The sequence below is a fragment of the Pseudophryne corroboree genome, chromosome 8 (genome assembly GCF_028390025.1).
Source record: "Pseudophryne corroboree isolate aPseCor3 chromosome 8, aPseCor3.hap2, whole genome shotgun sequence".
Taxonomy (NCBI): Eukaryota; Metazoa; Chordata; class Amphibia; order Anura; family Myobatrachidae; genus Pseudophryne; species Pseudophryne corroboree.
Genome location: NC_086451.1, coordinates 434,959,839 through 434,981,387, shown reverse-complemented (window position 1 = coordinate 434,981,387; position 21,549 = coordinate 434,959,839). Strand labels below are relative to the sequence as shown.

At 49.0% G+C, this 21,549-nt stretch overlaps 1 protein-coding gene across 2 annotated transcripts in view; it reads right to left on the bottom strand.

Moving 5' to 3' along the window:
* Positions 1-21,489, bottom strand: part of LOC134949451 (flotillin-1-like) — a 91,425-nt gene extending 69,936 nt beyond the window's left edge. The window contains exon 1 of one of the 2 annotated variants that reach the window (XM_063938022.1): positions 21,347-21,489. The gene's annotated coding sequence lies outside the window, so the exon portion shown is untranslated. Of the gene's footprint in view, positions 1-20,976; positions 21,171-21,346 lie in introns of those variants that run through there. The other variant, XM_063938023.1, reaches the window with a different exon arrangement.
* Positions 21,490-21,549: the final 60 nt, after the last annotated feature.

The following is a 21,549-nucleotide window of genomic DNA, read 5'->3' as shown; positions in this document are numbered from 1 at the left end:
CACTTCCTGAGATAGTGCTACTCCCACCACCAACTGTTCCTTGGACCTCGCCTTTATTAGGAGATCGTTCAAGTACGGGATAATTAAAACTCCCTTTTTTCTAAGGAGTATCATCATTTCCGCCATAACCTTGGTAAATACCCTCGGTGCCGTGGACAGTCCAAACGGCAGCGTCTGGAATTGGTAATGGCAATCCTGTACCACAAATCTGAGGTACTCCTGGTGAGGATGGTAAATGGGGACATGCAAGTAAGCATCCTTGATGTCCAGGGATACCATGTAATCCCCCTCGTCCAGGCTTGCAATAACCGCCCTGAGCGATTCCATCTTGAACTTGAATTTTTTTATGTATGTGTTCAAGGATTTCAAATTTAAAATGGGTCTCACCGAACCGTCCGGTTTCGGCACCACAAATAGTGTGGAATAGTAACCCCGGCCTTGTTGAAGTAGGGGTACCTTGATTATCACCTGCTGGGAATACAGCTTGTGAATTGCCGCTAGCACCGCCTCCCTGTCTGAGGGAGCAATCGGCAAGGCAGATTTTAGGAACCGGTGGGGTGGAGACGCCTCGAATTCCAGTTTGTACCCCTGAGATACTATTTGAAGGATCCAGGGATCCACCTGTGAGCGAGCCCACTGATCGCTGAAATTCTTGAGACGGCCCCCCACCGTACCTGGCTCCGCCTGTGGAGCCCCACCGTCATGCGGCGGACTTGGAAGAAGAAGCGGGGGAGGACTTTTGCTCCTGGGAACCTGCTGTTTGTTGCAGCCTTTTTCCCCTACCTCTGCCTCTGGACAGAAAAGACCCGCCTTTTCCACGCTTGTTTTTCTGGGTCCGAAAGGACTGAACCTGATAAAACGGCGCCTTCTTAGGCTGTGAGGGGACATGGGGTAAAAATGCTGACTTCCCAGACGTTGCTGTGGAAACTAGGTCCGAGAGACCATCCCCAAATAATTCCTCACCCTTATAAGGCAAAACTTCCATGTGCCTTTTAGAATCTGCATCTCCTGTCCACTGGCGAGTCCATAAGCCTCTCCTAGCAGAAATGGACAATGCACTTACTTTAGATGCCAGCCGGCAGATTTCCCTCTGTGCATCTCTCATATATAAGACTGAGTCTTTGATATGGTCTATGGTTAGCAGGATCGTGTCTCTGTCTAGTGTGTCAATATTTTCTGACAGTTTATCTGACCACGCAGCGGCAGCACTGCACATCCATGCTGACGCAATAGCTGGCCTAAGTATAATGCCTGAGTGTGTGTATACAGACTTCAGGATCGCCTCCTGCTTTCTATCAGCAGGTTCCTTGAGGGCGGCCGTATCCGGAGACGGTAGTGCCACCTTTATAGACAAACGTGTGAGCGCTTTATCCACCCTAGGAGGTGTTTCCCAACGTGACCTATCCTCTGGCGGGAAAGGGAACGCCATTAGTACCTTCTTAGGAATTACCAATTTTTTATCAGGGAAAGCCCACGCTTCTTCACACACTTCATTTAATTCATCTGATGGGGGAAAAACTACGGGTAGTTTTTACTCCCCAAACATAATACCCTTTTTAGTGGTACCTGTATTTATATCAGAAATGTGTAACACCTCTTTCATTGCCTCAATCATGCAGTGAATGGCCTTAGTGGGCATCAGGTTAGACTCATCGTCGTCGACACTGGTGTCAGTATCAGTGTCGACATCTGCGTCTGCGATCTGAGGTAGCGGGCGTTTCAGAGCCCCTGATGACCTTTGAGACGCCTGGACAGGCACGAGCTGAGAAGTCGGCTGTCCCACATTTGGCATGTCGTCAAATTTCTTATGTAAGGAGTCTATACGTGCACTCATTTCTTTCCATAAGCTCATCCACTCAGGTGTCTGCCCCGCAGGGGGTGACATCCCTTCTAAAGGCATCTGCTCCGTCTCCACATCATTATCCTCATCAAACATGTCGACACAGCCGTATCGACACACCGCACACACACAGGGAATGCTCTAACAGAGGACAGGACCCACAAAAGCCCTTTGGGGGGACAGAGTGAGAGTATGCCAGCACACACCAGAGCGCTATATAATGCAGGGACTAACTGAGTTATGTCCCCTATAGCTGCTTTTTCTATATAAATGTATACTGCGCCTAAATTTAGTGCCCCCCCTCTCTTTTTTACCCTTTTCTGTAGTGTAGACTGCAGGGGAGAGCCAGGGAGCTTCCTTCCAGCGGAGCTGTGAGGGAAAAATGGCGCCAGTGTGCTGAAGGAGATAGCTCCGCACCTTTTCCGCGGACTGTTCTCCCGCTTTTTCCTATATTCTGGCAGGGGTATTTTCCACATATATAGCCTCTGGGGCTATATATTGTGGTATTTTTGCCAGCCAAGGTGTTATTGCTTCTCAGGGCGCCCCCCCCCAGCGCCCTGCACCCTCAGTGACAGAAGTGTGAAGTGTGTGTGAGGAGCAATGGCGCACAGCTGCAGTGCTGTGCGCTACCTTGGTGAAGACTGATGTCTTCTGCCGCCGATTTTCCGGACCTCTTCTTGCTTCTGGCTCTGTAAGGGGGACGGCGGCGCGGCTCCGGGACCGAACACCAAGGCTGGGCCTGCGGTCGATCCCTCTGGAGCTAATGGTGTCCAGTAGCCTAAGAAGCCCAAGCTGGCTGCAAGCAGGCAGGTTCGCTTCTTCTCCCCTTAGTCCCTCGCTGCAGTGAGCCTGTTGCCAGCAGGTCTCACTGAAAATAAAAAACCTCATTTCTATACTTTCTTTCTAAAGGCTCAGGAGAGCCCCTAGTGTGCATCCAACCTCGGCCGGGCACAAAATCTAACTGAGGCTTGGAGGAGGGTCATAGTGGGAGGAGCCAGTGCACACCAGGTAGTCATAAATCTTTCTAGAGTGCCCAGCCTCCTTCGGAGCCCGCTATTCCCCATGGTCCTTACGGAGTTCCCAGCATCCACTAGGACGTCAGAGAAATACTGGCTGCTATTACATGGGTATGATACATTTGACCAAAGGTTCGGACGCCAGCTGTTACATGACTTGACTCCGGCATCCCGAACCTTGAGAATGCCAACAGGGGACGGTGTAATTATTTCATCCCTCCCCTAACCCGCCTGGGCTGGTGGCTAGGGCTAAGATAGTGGGGGTGTCGGCTAGGGCTAAGGGGGAGATGTACTAAGCAGTCAAAAGTGTGAGCCGGCGGAGAAGTTGCCCATGGCAACCAATCAGCATTGAAGTAGTATTGAAGCAACATTAATAAATTGCATAATATACAATTATATGGAGCAGCTGATCGGTTTTCACTGCTTAGTACATCTCCCAGACAGCTAGGGTTACCACCACCACCACCCCCCCCCCCCCCCCCCCACACACACACACACACACACACACACACACATTCATGGTCAGGCACCAAACACCCCCCCACCCCCCGGGCCCTATCCCTAACAGTCAGTCACTTACCTTGTCGGCAGACGGTGTTCCGGCGCTAGAATTCCCAGTAGTGTCAGGATTCTGGCGTTGGTCACATGACCGCCAGCATCCAGACTGCTGGGATGCAAACCGCATCCCTATTAAATGTAGCCCACAAGTCCTGGGCAGCTTTATTTTTACAATGCACTTTAGATCTGAGTTTAGACACGTCCCTCGCAAAACAAAACCTCTCAGCACATTGCACATCTTCCGCACCTGCAGGAAACGCTAAAATATCGACAGCTAATATGCTCCCAATGTTGACATCATAAATGTAGGCAAGTTCAATGTCAACATTTCGCAAAATACCGACATTAGGTTTCGGTAAAGGCACATATGTACCACAGCAACCACAGTTTTGCAACATTAGCCAAAACTGGCAGGTTAGGGTACTTACCTCCGCAACCGCATCACATATTGTCGGCATTTCATCGGTGCTGACATGTTACATGTCATCACTGTGACCATGCCGACATTCTAACAGTTTACAAAGCTTACAGTACCCTATTGGTCCAGTCAGATTGCAAAGGGAAAGAGTGTTACATGATCTAGCCTCACAGCAATGTTGGTTGGGAGCAGCAACATGCTCAGTGATGTCTGCCAAGCAGGGAGGCACCGGGCAGGAGAGGTGCTCTCCCCGCTCTGCTAGCCTGCTGTTGTCCGCTGTTGCTGCTGGCTGCTGCTGCACCTGTCAGATTGTATGACAGGTAGTGGCGCCGGCAGCGGGGCCCCTGCTATGGCTCATTTCACACATCAGAGCACCCACAACGAACCCCACGTTCTGCTTGTATTTTCAGGACCCACACAATAACGGCTGGTTGAGCAGTGCATTGAGACTCCCTGGCCCACCCCTGCAGCATCCATGATACCCTCATAACAGAGGCTAGATGAGCGGTATATTTCACAGGTATGGTTGTACGGCCTGACACGTGACCCAAAGTCGCCGCACCAGAGCTTCACAGTGAGCCTTCGATGCACACTGTCCCTTTATACAGTATGGAAGGGAGGGTACAAATTTATAGTTTGCAGGGGGTCGCCGAACACCCTAGCACCGGCCCGGCTTGGGAGTCAGAGCAATATATTAGTATAGAAACAATGAATGTTAATTTTGAATAGCGGAGTGTTAGTCGCCTAAGGAGACGGCTACCTTTCCCCTAGACACATTCTACAGAGTCGGTGCAGCCTGTAAAAAAGTTCTATAACCAGGAGTGGGAGTAGGTAATGGGACGAGAGACGTAGATCTTGTGCAGAGAGGAAGAGGTTGAGTTGGGAGATGTTCTGAGACAAGGGAAGAGATGTATGTTGTTGCAGATTGTTGATGGCCTTGTATACTGGCAGATGTGAAGAGTAGTAGAAAGCGGTGGAGAAGAGTGCATAAAGTTTTGTCAGTATCTTGTGAGGGATGTTCATTGGATGTGGGGAACAAAGGACAGTTATGAGTCAAGGATGACACCTAGGCAGCCAGCTTGAGGAGTAGGGTTTATTGTAGTGTTGTCCGCAGATATAGAGATATACACATTTACCAACACTGTACTGTACTATCACCTCCATTTCAGCAATTCTACTGCTACATCTCCTCTCTCCCCTCCTCTGTCTCCAATCCATCCCTCTGCTTCCCTTCCCCTCCTCTGCTGCTACCCCACTTTCATTCACCTCTGCACACATGGGCCTACTATCCCACTACTCAGTTCTGTTCCCTCCCTCCTCTCCCTGTCACCTCATCTCCACCGAATCACACTGTATTCCCTTTCTACCCACCTCCTGCAGATTCCCTTCCTAGGTCAGGAGCCCACACCAATATCACAACCTTTTTATCCCTGCCCTCCAACTTAATCTCACCTCCAGTCTACAGCAACCCTAATAATCTCATTCACATCTCTCCTGCAAACTCACACCCTCTCTCCTGTGACCTCCAGAATGTCTGTAACAAATTGGTACTCACCCATGACCATTTCATCTCCAACTCCCTGAATCTCCTAGCCATAACAGAAACCTGGATTTCCCCCTCTGACACCACTTCTCCCCCTGCTAACTCTGCTGGGGCCTCAAATTATCTCACCCCCCCCCCCCCCCATCCCCCCCGGCCTTGGGGATTGCCATGGTGGTGGTATTGGGGTCCTTCTATCCTCCGTCTACTCCTACCAACTCATACCCCCCAGAACTATCCCTTACATTCTCTACATTTACAGTCCATGCTATACGCCTCTTCCAACCTGTTCACCTTCGAGTAGCTGCCCCCTGGCATTCCCATCAAATTCAGCGACAACTTTGCATCCTGGCTACCTCACGTCCTAATTTCAGACATTCCCTCCATTATCTTAGGTGATTTCAACATCCTAATCGTTATCCCCACAAAATCCCCTACCTCTAAATTCCTTAACCTCACATCATCACTTGGTCTCTCCCAGTGGACCTCTTCACCCTCCCATGTGAGTGGGCACTCACTTGATCTGGTCTTCACTCACCGTTGTGATAGTTCTGATTTCTCCAACTCCCCATTTTCCCTCTCTGACCCATCACCTGCTCTCTTTTAACTTATCCCTCTCTGCTGCTCCATCTCTTCCTCCTAAGGCCACCATCACTAGGGGATGCGGTTACGATCCCGGCGGTCAGCCGTGGGCAATTCCCACTCGTGGGTATCCACAACACCCATAGAGTGGTAATAGAACCTGTGGTGGTGGCTAGGGCTAAGATAGTGGGGGTGTCGGCTAGGGCTAAGGGGGAGATGTACTAAGCAGTCAAAAGTGTGAGCCGGCGGAGAAGTTGCCCATGGCAACCAATCAGCATTGAAGTAGTATTGAAGCAACATTAATAAATTGCATAATATACAATTATATGGAGCAGCTGATCGGTTTTCACTGCTTAGTACATCTCCCAGACAGCTAGGGTTACCACCACCACCACCCCCCCCCCCCCCCCCCCCACACACACACACACACACACACACACATTCATGGTCAGGCACCAAACACCCCCCCACCCCCCGGGCCCTATCCCTAACAGTCAGTCACTTACCTTGTCGGCAGACGGTGTTCCGGCGCTAGAATTCCCAGTAGTGTCAGGATTCTGGCGTTGGTCACATGACCGCCAGCATCCAGACTGCTGGGATGCAAACCGCATCCCTATTAAATGTAGCCCACAAGTCCTGGGCAGCTTTATTTTTACAATGCACTTTAGATCTGAGTTTAGACACGTCCCTCGCAAAACAAAACCTCTCAGCACATTGCACATCTTCCGCACCTGCAGGAAACGCTAAAATATCGACAGCTAATATGCTCCCAATGTTGACATCATAAATGTAGGCAAGTTCAATGTCAACATTTCGCAAAATACCGACATTAGGTTTCGGTAAAGGCACATATGTACCACAGCAACCACAGTTTTGCAACATTAGCCAAAACTGGCAGGTTAGGGTACTTACCTCCGCAACCGCATCACATATTGTCGGCATTTCATCGGTGCTGACATGTTACATGTCATCACTGTGACCATGCCGACATTCTAACAGTTTACAAAGCTTACAGTACCCTATTGGTCCAGTCAGATTGCAAAGGGAAAGAGTGTTACATGATCTAGCCTCACAGCAATGTTGGTTGGGAGCAGCAACATGCTCAGTGATGTCTGCCAAGCAGGGAGGCACCGGGCAGGAGAGGTGCTCTCCCCGCTCTGCTAGCCTGCTGTTGTCCGCTGTTGCTGCTGGCTGCTGCTGCACCTGTCAGATTGTATGACAGGTAGTGGCGCCGGCAGCGGGGCCCCTGCTATGGCTCATTTCACACATCAGAGCACCCACAACGAACCCCACGTTCTGCTTGTATTTTCAGGACCCACACAATAACGGCTGGTTGAGCAGTGCATTGAGACTCCCTGGCCCACCCCTGCAGCATCCATGATACCCTCATAACAGAGGCTAGATGAGCGGTATATTTCACAGGTATGGTTGTACGGCCTGACACGTGACCCAAAGTCGCCGCACCAGAGCTTCACAGTGAGCCTTCGATGCACACTGTCCCTTTATACAGTATGGAAGGGAGGGTACAAATTTATAGTTTGCAGGGGGTCGCCGAACACCCTAGCACCGGCCCGGCTTGGGAGTCAGAGCAATATATTAGTATAGAAACAATGAATGTTAATTTTGAATAGCGGAGTGTTAGTCGCCTAAGGAGACGGCTACCTTTCCCCTAGACACATTCTACAGAGTCGGTGCAGCCTGTAAAAAAGTTCTATAACCAGGAGTGGGAGTAGGTAATGGGACGAGAGACGTAGATCTTGTGCAGAGAGGAAGAGGTTGAGTTGGGAGATGTTCTGAGACAAGGGAAGAGATGTATGTTGTTGCAGATTGTTGATGGCCTTGTATACTGGCAGATGTGAAGAGTAGTAGAAAGCGGTGGAGAAGAGTGCATAAAGTTTTGTCAGTATCTTGTGAGGGATGTTCATTGGATGTGGGGAACAAAGGACAGTTATGAGTCAAGGATGACACCTAGGCAGCCAGCTTGAGGAGTAGGGTTTATTGTAGTGTTGTCCGCAGATATAGAGATATACACATTTACCAACACTGTACTGTACTATCACCTCCATTTCAGCAATTCTACTGCTACATCTCCTCTCTCCCCTCCTCTGTCTCCAATCCATCCCTCTGCTTCCCTTCCCCTCCTCTGCTGCTACCCCACTTTCATTCACCTCTGCACACATGGGCCTACTATCCCACTACTCAGTTCTGTTCCCTCCCTCCTCTCCCTGTCACCTCATCTCCACCGAATCACACTGTATTCCCTTTCTACCCACCTCCTGCAGATTCCCTTCCTAGGTCAGGAGCCCACACCAATATCACAACCTTTTTATCCCTGCCCTCCAACTTAATCTCACCTCCAGTCTACAGCAACCCTAATAATCTCATTCACATCTCTCCTGCAAACTCACACCCTCTCTCCTGTGACCTCCAGAATGTCTGTAACAAATTGGTACTCACCCATGACCATTTCATCTCCAACTCCCTGAATCTCCTAGCCATAACAGAAACCTGGATTTCCCCCTCTGACACCACTTCTCCCCCTGCTAACTCTGCTGGGGCCTCAAATTATCTCACCCCCCCCCCCCCATCCCCCCCGGCCTTGGGGATTGCCATGGTGGTGGTATTGGGGTCCTTCTATCCTCCGTCTACTCCTACCAACTCATACCCCCCAGAACTATCCCTTACATTCTCTACATTTACAGTCCATGCTATACGCCTCTTCCAACCTGTTCACCTTCGAGTAGCTGCCCCCTGGCATTCCCATCAAATTCAGCGACAACTTTGCATCCTGGCTACCTCACGTCCTAATTTCAGACATTCCCTCCATTATCTTAGGTGATTTCAACATCCTAATCGTTATCCCCACAAAATCCCCTACCTCTAAATTCCTTAACCTCACATCATCACTTGGTCTCTCCCAGTGGACCTCTTCACCCTCCCATGTGAGTGGGCACTCACTTGATCTGGTCTTCACTCACCGTTGTGATAGTTCTGATTTCTCCAACTCCCCATTTTCCCTCTCTGACCCATCACCTGCTCTCTTTTAACTTATCCCTCTCTGCTGCTCCATCTCTTCCTCCTAAGGCCACCATCACTAGGGGATGCGGTTACGATCCCGGCGGTCAGCCGTGGGCAATTCCCACTCGTGGGTATCCACAACACCCATAGAGTGGTAATAGAACCTGTGGTGAGCGCAGCGAGCCACCGAGCCTGCAGCATGGTGAGCGCAGTGAGTCCACAAGGGGCTTCGTTACGCTTTCCCCCCCGACAGCATTCTGGCGGCCAGGATCCCGGCGTCGGTATGCTGACCGCCGGGATCCCGGACGCTGGTAAAAACATACCAAACGCATCACTAGGTGTGACATCCTCCATGTTTGACTCACTTCTCTCGCCTATTCTCTCTCATGCCCTGAACATGCCACTTCTCTATACAATGCCTCCCTTACTTCTGCTCTTGACTCTGTTGCTTCAGCGACCACTATTTACCCTCACAGATCAACATTTCAACCTTGGCAGTCCGAATTCCCCAGATATCTGCAAAAATGTTCATGTACCGCAACAGTGGAGGAAATCATGCTCTAAGGTGGACTTCCTTCATTTAAAATGAATGCTCATCCTACAGTGTTGCCCTCAGCCTCTCTAATAATAACAGTTGTATTTCAAGTACATCATCTCCTCCCAGTCCTCAAGCCCCTGGCGTCTCTTTACCATTGTTACGTTTCTCCTCTGCCTACCCCCACCTCAACTCCCCTCCTCACTCACTGTTCTTGACTTTGCCACCCACTCCATATGCCAAGACATCACATCCCACCAGACCCTCAGCAACCTCCCCCCCACCCCCTCTCTTTTCACTGACCACCCCTCTCCATCCTTCTTACCAACTCAGACTTCATTTTTCCCTATATTTTGAGAGGAAGTCATGGGTCTCATCTAGCAAACCCCCACCTCCCCCCCAACCTCCCCACTTGACCCTATTCCCTCCCACCTCCTCTGCTACCTCTCTCCCTCCAACTATCCCCTCTGCCTTCAAGCATGTCCTTGTCTCCCGTATTCTTAAAAAACTGTCGAAGTCAAAAAATAAGAATTTACTTACCGATAATTCTATTTCTCGGAGTCCGTAGTGGATGCTGGGGTTCCTGAAAGGACCATGGGGAATAGCGGCTCCGCAGGAGACAGGGCACAAAAAGTAAAGCTTTCCGATCAGGTGGTGTGCACTGGCTCCTCCCCCTATGACCCTCCTCCAAGCCTCAGTTAGGTACTGTGCCCGGACGAGCGTACACAATAAGGGAGGAATTTTGAATCCCGGGTAAGACTCATACCAGCCACACCAATCACACCGTACAACTTGTGATCTAAAACCAGTTAACAGTATGATAACAGAGGAGCCTCTGAAAGATGGCTCCCTACAACAATAACCCGAATTAGTTAACAATAACTATGTACAATTATTGCAGATAATCCGCACTTGGGATGGGCGCCCAGCATCCACTACGGACTCCGAGAAATAGAATTATCGGTAAGTAAATTCTTATTTTCTCTATCGTCCTAGTGGATGCTGGGGTTCCTGAAAGGACCATGGGGATTATACCAAAGCTCCCAAACGGGCGGGAGAGTGCGGATGACTCTGCAGCACCGAATGAGAGAACTCCAGGTCCTCCTTAGCCAGAGTATCAAATTTGTAAAATTTTACAAACGTGTTCTCCCCTGACCACGTAGCTGCTCGGCAAAGTTGTAATGCCGAGACCCCTCGGGCAGCCGCCCAAGATGAGCCCACCTTCCTTGTGGAGTGGGCCTTTACAGATTTAGGCTGTGGCAGGCCTGCCACAGAATGTGCAAGTTGGATTGTGCTACAGATCCAACGAGCAATCGTCTGCTTAGACGCAGGAGCACCCATCTTGTTGGGTGCATACAATGTAAACAACGAGTCAGATTTTCTGACTCCAGCTGTCCTTGCAATATATATTTTCAATGCTCTGACAACGTCCAGTAACTTGGAGTCCTCCAAGTCACTTGTAGCCGCAGGCACTACAATAGGCTGGTTCAGATGAAATGCTGACACCACCTTAGGGAGAAAATGCGGACGAGTCCGCAGTTCCGCCCTGTCCGAATGGAAAATCAGATATAGGCTTTTGTAAGATAAAGCTGCCAGTTCTGACACTCTCCTGGCCGAAGCCAGGGCTAGTAGCATGGTCACTTTCCATGTGAGATATTTCAAATCCACATTTTTTAGTGGTTCAAACCAATGAGATTTTAGAAAGTCCAAAACCACATTGAGATCCCACGGTGCCACTGGAGGCACCACAGGAGGCTGTATATGCAGCACTCCCTTAACAAAAGTCTGGACTTCAGGGACTGAAGCCAATTCTTTCTGGAAGAAAATCGACAGGGCCGAAATTTGAACCTTAATAGATCCCAATTTGAGACCCATAGACAATCCTGATTGCAGGAAATGTAGGAATCGACCCAGTTGAAATTCCTCCGTCGGAGCACTCCGATCCTCGCACCACGCAACATATTTTCGCCAAATGCGGTGATAATGTTGCACGGTTACTTCCTTCCTTGCTTTAATCAAAGTAGGAATGACTTCTTCCGGCATGCCTTTTTCCTTTAGGATCCGGCGTTCAACCGCCATGCCGTCAAACGCAGCCGCGGTAAGTCTTGAAACAGACAGGGACCCTGCTGAAGCAAGTCCCTCCTTAGAGGTAGAGGCCACGGATCTTCCGTGATCATCTCTTGAAGTTCCGGGTACCAAGACCTTCTTGGCCAATCCGGAACCACTAGTATCGTTCTTACGCCTCTTTGCCGTATAATTCTCAATACTTTTGGTATGAGAGGCAGAGGAGGAAACACATACACCGACTGGTACACCCAAGGCGTTACCAGCGCGTCCACAGCTATTGCCTGCGGATCTCTTGACCTGGCGCAATACCTGTCCAGTTTTTTGTTGAGGCGAGACGCCATCATGTCCACCATTGGTCTTTCCCAACGGGTTACCAGCATGTGGAAGACTTCTGGATGAAGTCCCCACTCTCCCGGGTGAAGGTCGTGTCTGCTGAGGAAGTCTGCTTCCCAGTTGTCCACTCCCGGGATGAACACTGCTGACAGTGCTATCACATGATTCTCTGCCCAGCGAAGAATCCTTGCAGCTTCTGCCATTGCACTCCTGCTTCTTGTGCCGCCCTGTCTGTTCACATGGGCGACTGCCGTGATGTTGTCCGACTGGATCAACACCGGTTTTCCCTGAAGCAGAGGTTCTGCCTGGCTTAGAGCATTGTAGATTGCTCTTAGTTCCAGAATGTTTATGTGAAGAGACGTTTCCAGGCTCGTCCACACTCCCTGGAAGTTTCTTCCTTGTGTGACTGCTCCCCAGCCTCTCAGGCTGGCGTCCGTGGTCACCAGGATCCAATCCTGTATGCCGAATCTGCGGCCCTCCAATAGATGAGCACTCTGCAACCACCACAGAAGAGATACCCTTGTCCTTGGAGACAGGGTTATCCGCTGGTGCATCTGAAGATGCGACCCTGACCATTTGTCCAACAGATCCCTCTGGAAAATTCTTGCGTGGAATCTGCCGAATGGAATTGCTTCGTAAGAAGCCACCATTTTTCCCAGGACTCTTGTGCATTGATGTACAGACACCTTTCCTGGTTTTAGGAGGTTCCTGACAAGCTCGGATAACTCCTTGGCTTTTTCCTCCGGGAGAAAAACCTTTTTCTGAACCGTGTCCAGAATCATCCCTAGGAACAGCAGACGAGTTGTTGGCATTAACTGGGATTTTGGAATATTCAGAATCCACCCGTGCTGTTTTAGCACTTCTTGAGACAGTGCTAATCCCATCTCTAGCTGTTCTCTGGACCTTGCCCTTATCAGGAGATCGTCCAAGTATGGGATAATTAATACGCCTTTTCTTCGAAGAAGAATCATCATCTCGGCCATTACCTTTGTAAAGACCCGAGGTGCCGTGGACAATCCGAACGGCAGCGTCTGAAACTGATAGTGACAGTTTTGTACGACGAACCTGAGGTACCCCTGGTGTGAGGGGTAAATTGGAACGTGGAGGTACGCATCCTTGATGTCCAAGGATACCATAAAGTCCCCTTCTTCCAGGTTCGCTATCACTGCTCTGAGTGACTCCATCTTGAACTTGAACTTCTTTATGTACAGGTTCAAGGACTTCAGATTTAGAATAGGTCTTACCGAGCCATCCGGCTTCGGTACCACAAATAGAGTGGAATAATACCCCTTTCCTTGTTGTAGAAGAGGTACCTTGACTATCACCTGCTGAGAGTACAGCTTGTGAATGGCTTCCAAGACCGTCTCCCTTTCGGAGGGGGACGTTGGTAAAGCAGACTTCAGGAAACGGCGAGGTGGATCTGTCTCTAGTTCCAACCTGTATCCCTGAGATATTATCTGCAGGATCCAGGGATCTACCTGCGAGTGAGCCCACTGCGCGCTGAAATTCTTGAGACGACCGCCCACCGCCCCCGAGTCCGCTTGAGAAGCCCCAGCGTCATGCTGAGGCTTTTGTAGAAGCGGGGGAGGGCTTCTGTTCCTGGGAAGGAGCTGCCTGTTGCTGTCTCTTCCCCCTTCCTCTGCCTCGTGGCAGATATGAATATCCCTTTGCTCTCTTGTTTTTAAAGGAGCGAAAGGGCTGCGGTTGAAAAGTCGGTGTCTTTTTCTGTTGGGGAGTAACTTGAGGTAAAAAGGTGGATTTCCCGGCTGTAGCCGTGGCCACCAAATCTGATAGACCGACTCCAAATAACTCCTCCCCTTTATACGGCAAAACTTCCATATGCCGTTTTGAGTCCGCATCGCCTGACCACTGTCGCGTCCATAAACTTCTTCTGGCCGAAATGGACATAGCACTTACCCGTGATGCCAGTGTGCAGATATCCCTCTGTGCATCACGCATATAAAGAAATGCATCCTTTATTTGCTCTAAAGACAGTAAAACATTGTCCCTATCCAGGGTATCAATATTTTCAATCAGGGACTCTGACCAAGCTACTCCAGCACTGCACATCCAGGCTGTCGCTATAGCTGGTCGTAGTATAACACCTGTATGTGTGTATATACTTTTTTGGATATTTTCCATCCTCCTATCTGCTGGATCTTTAAGTGCGGCCGTCTCAGGAGAGGGTAACGCCACTTGTTTAGATAAGCGTGTGAGCGCCTTGTCCACCCTAGGAGGTGTTTCCCAGCGCGCCCTAACCTCTGGCGGGAAAGGGTATAAAGCCAATAACTTCTTTGAAATTAGCATCTTTTTATCGGGGGCAACCCACGCTTCATCACACACCTCATTTAGTTCTTCTGATTCAGGAAAAACTATAGGTAGTTTTTTCACACCCCACATAATACCCTGTTTAGTGGTACCTGTAGTATCAGCTAAATGTAACGCCTCCTTCATTGCCAAAATCATATAACGTGTGGCCCTACTGGAAAATACGGTTGATTCGTCACCGTCGCCACTGGAATCAGTGCCTGTGTCTGGGTCTGTGTCGACCGACTGAGGCAAAGGGCGTTTTACAGCCCCTGACGGTGTTTGAGGCGCCTGGACAGGCACTAATTGATTGTCCGGCCGTCTCATGTCGTCAAACGACTGCTTTAGCGTGTTGACACTATCCCGTAATTCCATAAATAAAGGCATCCATTCTGGTGTCGACCCCCTAGGAGGTGACATCCCCATATTTGGCAATTGCTCCGCCTCCACACCAATATCGTCCTCATACATGTCGACACACACGTACCGACACACAGCAGACACACAGGGAATGCTCTTAACGAAGACAGGACCCCACTAGCCCTTTGGGGAGACAGAGGGAGAGTTTGCCAGCACACACCAAAGCGCTATATATGACAGGGATAGCCTTATAATAAGTGCTCCCTGTATAGCTGCTTTTATAATATAATTTTTGCCACTATTTTGCCCCCCCTCTCTTGTTTTACCCTGTTTCTGTAGTGCAGTGCAGGGGAGAGACCTGGGAGCCGTCCTGACCAGCGGAGCTGTGTAAGGAAAATGGCGCTGTGTGCTGAGGAGATAGGCCCCGCCCCTTTTTCGGCGGGCTCGTCTCCCGCTCTTTAGTGGATTCTGGCAGGGGTTAAATATCTCCATATAGCCCCCGGAGGCTATATGTGAGGTATTTTTTAGCCAAATAGGTTTTCATTTGCCTCCCAGGGCGCTCCCCTCCCAGCGCCCTGCACCCTCAGTGACTGCCGTGTGAAGTGTGCTGAGAGGAAAATGGCGCACAGCTGCAGTGCTGTGCGCTACCTTTAGAAGACTGAGGAGTCTTCTGCCGCCGATTCTGGACCTCTTCTTGTTTCAGCATCTGCAAGGGGGCCGGCGGCGAGGCTCCGGTGACCATCCAGGCTGTACCTGTGATCGTCCCTCTGGAGCTGATGTCCAGTAGCCAAGAAGCCAATCCATCCTGCACGCAGGTGAGTTCACTTCTTCTCCCCTAAGTCCCTCGTTGCAGTGATCCTGTTGCCAGCAGGACTCACTGTAAAATAAAAAACCTAAGCTAAACTTTTCTAAGCAGCTCTTTAGGAGAGCCACCTAGATTGCACCCTTCTCGGCCGGGCACAAAAATCTAACTGAGGCTTGGAGGAGGGTCATAGGGGGAGGAGCCAGTGCACACCACCTGATCGGAAAGCTTTACTTTTTGTGCCCTGTCTCCTGCGGAGCCGCTATTCCCCATGGTCCTTTCAGGAACCCCAGCATCCACTAGGACGATAGAGAAATATTATGGTACACACATCACGTATAAACACCACACAGATGGCCTCCGTGCGCGTACTTGTTCTGCCGTGCGTGCACATATTTGCAAGTTGCGTATGACAGCTCACGCGGTCCTGCGTATTAGCGCGTGGTATGAGTAATTACGGTAGCATTTGTATTTGCACGGAAAAGCCACAACGACATATCTCATATTTAATCCACATAGTGCACAAGGGGCCTAATTCAGAGTTGATCGCAGTGGCAAATTTGTTAGCAGTTGGGCATAACCATGTGCACTGCAGGGTGGACAGATATAACATGCGCAGAGAGAGCTAGAGTTGGGTGGGGTGTGTTCAAACTGAAATCTAAATTGCAGTGTAAAAATAAAGCAGCCAGTATTTACCCTGCACAGAAACACTATAACCCTCCCAAATCTAACTGTCTCTGCAAATTTTATATCTGCCTCCCCTGCAGTGCACATGGTTTTGCCCAACTGCTAACAAATTTGCTGCTGCAATCAACTCAGAATTACCCTCAATGTACACATAGCCCACATGCACCACACCAGCTAATTATACTTGTTTAAAAAGGTACTACAACAACAAAGGGATTCACCTTTACAGGATATGAGGGGACAGCATTAGGTTAGGAGGTGGTGATTGGTATCCAGCTGTAGGGTATTTTAAGAGCAACATTCCGGTAGCAGTTTGCAGAAGATAGCACTATTATACTGTATTTACTGTACTCTGATATTCGGCGGGAACCCAGTGGAGACCAACTGCAAATGCACCTGGACCAGGCATCGCCCACCTATTCAAACCAACCTATGACCCCTCCTGTACTGTAAATGACCAGCCCGTTGACCTATAGGTGAAGGGATTACAGTTTCTATTGTATTATGTTTTGACCAAATGTATAAAAGCCAAGCTGCCTAGCCGGTCATTCATCGCTCTCTGAAGGTCATCTAACTTGATTGACTGAGCACCGGGATCGTGTGGCTCTGGCGAAACAAAACGTATGTATCATTGATTGTAGCCTTTTCTCATATTGTGTCTGTATTACTGTTGTAACCCCCTTTTTGCAAATATATGTTGGTGGGTCGGATCCCAGCATTTTAAATACAATTGGTGTCGTGTCTCTTTCCTGCTAAGGTTATCAGTGTATTTTCATCCACACGTGTAGCTGCATAGTGCTTACAGCGTGTCGGTGTGTGTGTATGCATAGCGTGTACTTTGTATGTCCGTTGCGGCGTGTGTACGCAAAGTGTGTACGCGGTACGGGCCTTTGTACGCTGAGTAAAAAGTACGTAGGTAAAGGATTACATACAGCGGCCGCAGTGGCTTGAATTTCAGTGTAAAAGGTATTGCTTTTAGTCCTGTAAGTTAATCAACATTTAACAAAAACCTACCCTTAAATCTAACACTCTCTCCAGCTACCGACCCATGTCTCTCCTCCCTTTAGCCTTCAAACTCCTTGAGCATATTGTCTACTGCTTTTCTTTCTTCCCATTCCCTGCTTGACCCATTTCAGTCTGGCTTCAGTCCTCTCCACTCCACGGAAACTGCACTCAGGAAAATCTGCAACGACCTTCTTGCTGCCAAATTCAAGGGCCACTACTCTCCGCTTATTCTCTTTGACCTCTCTGCTGCTTTTGACACTATGGGCCACCTTCTTCTCCTGCAAATCTTTCACTCCCTTGGTCTCCGACATACTGCCTTCTCCTGGCTGTTCTCCTACCTCCATTACATCTCTGTCTCCACTCATGAATCCCCCCCCCACCCCCCACACACACACTCCCACTAACAGTAGGTGTCCCCCAAGGTTCTGTTCTCTGCTTTTCTCTCTCTACATCCTCTTTTGGTAAGTTAATTAGCTCTTTTGACTTCCACTATCGTCTCTATGCTGACGATACTCAAATCTACCTTTCCTCTCCCAACTTCGCCCCCTCTCTCCTCACTCGTATCTCCAACTGTCTCTCTGCTATCTCTTCTTGGATATCCCACCACTTTCTTAAACTTAGCATGTCCATGACTGAGCTAATCATCTTCCCACCCTCCCGTATAATCTCACCTCCCACAATTTAATTATCTACTGATGGTACAACTATCTCCTGTAGCCCCCAAGTGCGCTGTCTTGGAGTTATCCTTAACTCCTTCAAACCATACATTTAGTACCTCTCACAGTCCTGCCGTTTCCATCTCAAAAATATTTTCAGGATCAGACCCTTTCTCACCCTGGATGCTATAAAGACCCTCATCCACTCACTGGTCATCTCCAGATGGGACTACTATAATCTCCTCCTATCTGGCCTCCCTGACAACCGCCTCTTTCCACTCCAATCATCCTCAATGCTGCTGCCTGGCTCATCTTCTTCTACAAATGTAATACGTCAACCTCCCCTCTCTTACAAGCCCTACACTGGCTCCTCTTCCCCTTCAGAATCCAATTAAGGCTTTTTACACTCACTTAAAAAAAAGCCTTTTCCCATTACATCTCTTACCGCCCTCTTCACTCCACAAATACATGCCGCCTCTCCTGTCTATTGACTACTTCCTCCCATGCCCACCGCCAAGATTTTGCACACGCTGCTCCCTATCTCTGGAATTCTCTACCTCCCCCCATCAGACTCTCTACAAAACTTCAAACAAGCTCTCAAGAACTACTTCATCAAACCCAGCCATCTCTCATCCTGACTCCCTGTTCCACGCTCACTGTCTACCCCAACTGTGTCACCCCTGTCTGTCTGCCCCTCCTATTTAGAATGTAAGCTCTAGCGAGCAGGGCCCTCTCTCATGTGCTTTTCCTTCTCATACTTAGACTATCTTCTACTACATACTTCCTACAATGGCACCTACTGTAACCTGCGGTTTCTGCTACCCTTATACTTATCCGAGTACCATGGGAGGTCATTCCGAGTTGATCGTACCTGTGCTAAATTTAGCACAACTACGATCAGGCGCTCAGACATACGGGGGGACGCCCAGCACAGGGCTAGTCAGCCCCGCATGTCAGTGCCGGCCCCGCCGCAGAAGCACAGCGGTGATGCTTTTGCATCTCAGAAGTTACTCCCGGCCAGCGCAGCTCCTGCGGCTGGCCAGGAGAACCTCTTCGCTGCCCGGGTCGCAGCGGCTGCGTGTGACGTCACTCAGCTGCCGCGGCGCCCCCCCCAACGGTCTGGCCACGCCTGAGTTGGCTGGGCCATGCCCCCTCCCGCCCAGCGACCGCCTCTGCCTCAGAGGCGATCGCTAAGCAACGACGGCCTTCGGCGCCGGCGCATGCGCAGTTCCAACCCAATTGCTGCGCTGCGATAAACTGCAGCGAGCGATCGGGTCAGAATGACCCCCTACGCAGCGATGCAGCAGTGTTTATATACCATCTACTTGTCCTACATTGTCTTGTAATGTAAGTGTTTTCTTGTTTTGCTCATTTGTTTATGTACTGTTAGGCGCTGCGGAACCATTGTGGCGCCATGTAAATAAAGGATAATGATAATAATAATAATAATATTATGAGTTTGGCAGCTCCCATTGGTTGGTTGGAATATTATTATTAGCTCAGTGTTTGAGAGACTGGGTTTGAGGCGGCAAGTGCACATCCAAAATAAAGTGGCAGAAAGACATTCAGTAAGAGAACAGAGTTAGGTATGTGTGCAGACCCCCGTGTTTTGGTTTTAATCATCGTGATATTTTGGTTTTGCAAAACCTCCCTCAAGTTTTCTGAGTTCGGTTTTGGTTTTGGATCGGGTTTCTTTAAAAAAAAAAAAAAAAAATCGCTAAAGACAGCTAAAATCATGGAACTTGGACCTGTTTTTATTCATATAGTCCCATAGTATTGTTACCATCAATAACCTTCATTCTCCGTAATTTTGCCCAGCTCACCATTCACTCTCCTGAGTGAAATGGCACCTGAAATCATGAGGGTGGAACTTACACGCAATTTCAAGCCAGAGATTTGTTTTGTTTTTTTTAAATCTGAGTTCCGAAGTCAAGGGAAGACCTGACTCCTACTCGGAACTCAGTCCACTCGGGTTCCCAAAAGTGATCTGAGAAGGAATCTGTTCTAATTGGATTCCCAAAGTTTAGGTGTGTTCGGTTTTCAATAAAACGGATATGCTCATTCTAGACCACACTGAAATCCAGAGGAGCCAATTTGTTTTGCAACAGCAGTAGTATAGATCGAGAACTGCAGAGGACCTGGGACTGAGACTAAGGTCGGGTACACAAAACAATATGGTTCCTGGCCAACGATGACAACCATCGACCAGCCATACACACTGAATGATACATTGCATGGTCATCAGAGAGTCACATCTGATGGCAAGAGAGTGCAGCATTCTGCTTCACTACTCCTTCTAAACCCACCCGGGTTATAGAGGAAAGACAAGCTGAATGCTGTGTCAGGTGCAGCGGCGCCTTAGTGAAACGCAGCTGAATGCTGTGTCAGGTGCAGCGACGGCTCAGTGAAACGCAGCTGAATGCTGTGTCAGGTGCAGCAGCACTCAGTGAAACACAGCTGAATGCTGTGTCAGGTGCAGCAGCACTCAGTGAAACACAGCTGAATGCTGTGTCAGGTGCAGCGGCTCAGTGAAACACAGTATTGCTGATCCCCAGGGTGAGACAGCCAGCACATATATTACATACAACATTACATGTTTATTTACATGTGTTAACCGCCCCCCCCTCCTCCCCCTCCTCCTCTGCAATGTGTTTCCTGCGCTGCAGCCCACAGGCAGCAGCCATCGCTGATTGGAACCTTTGGATTTCATATTATTGCTATGCTAAATGTTTCATATTGCCATATCGCCTACACACAGGGAAAACAGACATCAGTTTAGTGGTCACCATTACTTATTCTCCCATTTCCATATTTATGACATAATCCTATAACTGTAGCATACAGTGCACACGTTCTAACAGACACAAACATAAATGGACAACCAGTAATTCTCGTATTGTGCAACAGGATGTTTCATAATACTTACAGTTAGAAAACGTCACCTGTGTCACACGCATATAACAACGAACACACATGTAAGCACACAAACATGCAATATACACAGTCTGTATGATCTGGTTAATGCAAGCTACAAGTCACTCATGTCTGCAGTGCTGCAGCACCGGCATTGGCTGTTAGTGTCCTGCATTATAGAGCTGGCAGTCAACAAGTCAGTGAGATAAAAAGCATAGTGCAAATTATACTGTCCCATGTACAAAGGGGCAGCACAGTAATTCAGTATTAACTTCCCAGTTACATCACGCTACCATCTAATTTTGACAGCATTGCACAGATGCAACAATGATCACTTACAGTTTAGTTACAATAGGCGGGCTCAGATTTTAAGGTGGGAGAGTAGCAGCTGCAGCATCACGGAAATGCCAGCACTGGAACTTATCTCACCCCAGACTTGTAGATCTTTGTGTGGCCTATTTGCAGACAAACCTAACTAAATTGACCCCTATGAATATGTGTGTGTGGGTTGTTGTTTATAACATGACTAGATACATCAAACACTGCAAGCTTAAATGAGAGAGAGAGAGTGAGAGTGAGAGAGAGAGTGTGTGTGTGTGTGTGTGTGTGTGTGTGTGTGTGTGTGTGAATAATTACTAATCTATATACCATGCAAATAATAAAGATATAAGTTCATGGTGTCTCAAAGTTCAATTAGTAAATACTGCACCTTAATGTAAGATGCCTTCTGTTAGCCAGAAGTAAAGACCTCCGGAGAAAAGTATTTGCAGCCACTAAACAGCACTTCCCCGTCTTCTTCTTCCTGTATTTCAGTCTCCCCCCCTTAGTGCTCCACCCTGCCTCCTACCTGACCCCTACCATTATGGATAAGGGTGACATACTGAAGAGACCCTAAAGAAATGGACACAGCGC